Raw genomic sequence first — 2,710 nt, forward strand, 5'->3', positions numbered from 1 at the left:
CTCTCTCTCTCTCTCTCTCTCTCTCTCTCTCTCTCTCTCTTCAGCGTCCACGGATTTGTCGATAATCGATTCCGTCGTTGGGACACTGATACACGTCCACCCATAAACCATTTTGTCTCGGCGCGGAGGAAGCGCAAGGTTATCGAGAAACACGATTTCTCATCCCTCGCTTCTCAACGAGATGCTAACGAACCCTTCTGCCTTTTTTTTCTCCGCGATGTAACTCTTGGCGACAGGTCGATCGATCGGCCAGCGGCGTGTCAAAGACGCCGATTCAGGGAAGAAAACCGACTTGGCGATATCGATGTCCCGATAGCATGGCTCGCTGATGCAAGACCTCGCACAAGCCGCGCGAGGAATCAGAGGTCAAAGGCGGGAGACATCGATCAAAGTTTTCGCGCGATTTATCCTGAAGGCATCGCCATAACGAGGCGGGTCATCGCCATCAGCTTTTTCCATAACGTATCAGTTCGCGATCTCTTTCTCTCTCTTTCTCTCTCTCTCTCTCTCTCTCTCTCTCTCTCTCTCTCTCTCTCTCTCTCTCTCTCTCTCTCTCTCTCCTTACTTTTCTGTCTCGTCGCTGAAAACCAGTTTTCTATCTCACTCATCGTCACGCAACATCTGGCACAGGGGATCATACCACATTCCTGAGATATCTCCAAAACGATGACAACTAGGAGCACGCTCTTGGGACCGATTAGCCTCCTCCAATAGTCGGAAGCTTCGCGTTTAAGCGCTATTATTGTCCCGGAAAAAAAAACATTAAGGTGTCACGCAAACAGTCCTCCTGGGACCGTTTTAAATAAGGTAGGAGCGATGAAATCAAAGAACCAAATCGCGAGTATCCAAAAGGAAGATGTCCGCACCGGATATTTCCCCTCGAACGATTTCCGCAGTGCCGAAGGAAGTCTCGCGTTTCTTTACTATTTGTGTAAGTGTGCGTGACGCTAGGATTGTTTTCCCAGCTCCTCTTTGCGAAGATCCTCGGGTTCTCCTAATGCGTTGCACGTTCTTGCATCCTCGGTCGTCGCCGATCTCTTTCTAATGTTGCGACAGCTTGCACTAAGATATCAGCAGTATTTTATTCTCTTTGTGACAAACGCAAATCCCCATCAGATCTCGTGCCGCAATAGAGCGGATTTCAAAATTAAACAGCGATATATCTTATGACTACTCTATTTTATGTCATTCGTTATGCGTTTTATAAAACTTTTATTTGAAATAAAATAATAAATGAAATAAATATATCTCCTAATTTACAATTTTTTTAGTCACTGATCCTTTAGCAAATTTGAAATCGTTAATTAAATTAATTAATATACACTTATTGTCAATATCCTGATCAACATTTTAAAGTAGTTTTCTAGAAGAAAGAATTTATTATTATCACTAAAAAAAACTTTTAACTATAGGAGTATTAAAAAGAGTTATAATCAATTCGATCTTTGTTTCAGGGAAGGGACGGCTTTATCCGGCCTACAGTCTAAGTGGCAGCGAGGGTGAGGATAATACCTCCAGTTTACGTAGTCGAGCCTATCCACAAAATAATCCAACCAACCAATCCCATCATAATCATTACAACACGAGTCAACACAAACAGCGTGCATATCAACAGCAACAACAACATCCTCTATATCATATGCCCGGCAGTGGTGCCGGTCTCAGTGACACACCGACTTCCGGTAACGCATCTGACGAAACTCTCACTGATAGTGACCTTATCACTGTTGCTCGAGATTCTGCGCTGCTCGTCCATAACGGTAAGTCCATTTATATATATATATATATATATATATTTATTTATTTATTTATTTATTTATTCGTAATATTTCATACTATAGTAAGTATGATAATAATAAATATTATTATCCAATAAAAATATATCTAACCAGCATTTCCGGCTAATAAGAAATAAAGAATTATCCAAACACTAATATATAATTTACATATCGCGATTTAGAGACCGGAGCTGATTGTCATATGAAGTTGATTAACAAACTTATAATCTCCATCAATATACGATAGAAAAATCTCATTTTTTTACTATAGATTGTTGATGTAATACTAATTTGTTATGTAAAATGGTTTGCACCAAAAGCATTGTATATATTATTTACAACAACTTTTTAAGAAAATGAAGTTGGTGAATAAATTTTTCTTATCATTTGTTTTATTGTCTAATTTTTAGATCTTTGACATTATTAATCGCGATATCTCTGTATTCAGAAAATGACGTGTCTTAGAAAATTTTTGTTACACTTAATTTAATCATTATATACTGACAAAGTTTGTGAATACAATCTCTTTTATTAAAAATAGCTATGTAAGACAGATTATCCAAAATAAATCTGAATTAGATAACAATCAATTTTAAATAGATCTTTAGATCGATATATTTTTAGAAAAATATATTTACAAATAAATTATATTTCATATTGATGTATATGTTTCTTCATTTTTGAAAACAATTATAAATTACATATTTTATGATTAAAATAACCATTTTGCTTGTATTAATACTATATAATTACTATTATTTCTTAAAATATAAAATTAAAAAATATAAATATTAAAATAAAAATTGTATATTTTATACATTATTATCCATAACAAATATACTACTGCCAATCTTAGAACGTGTGACAATTAACCTAGAACACACACTATCACAGCTATCATATTTTCACAACTTGATTTAAGTTATTTATTT

At 35.8% G+C, this 2,710-nt stretch overlaps 1 pseudogene; it reads left to right on the forward strand.

Moving 5' to 3' along the window:
- The window catches only part of LOC108685022, a 160,777-nt pseudogene that overhangs the window by 101,603 nt on the left and 56,464 nt on the right, over positions 1–2,710 (forward strand).

This window comes from Atta colombica, unplaced genomic scaffold (assembly GCF_001594045.1).
Source record: "Atta colombica isolate Treedump-2 unplaced genomic scaffold, Acol1.0 scaffold142, whole genome shotgun sequence".
Classification (NCBI taxonomy): Eukaryota; Metazoa; Arthropoda; class Insecta; order Hymenoptera; family Formicidae; genus Atta; species Atta colombica.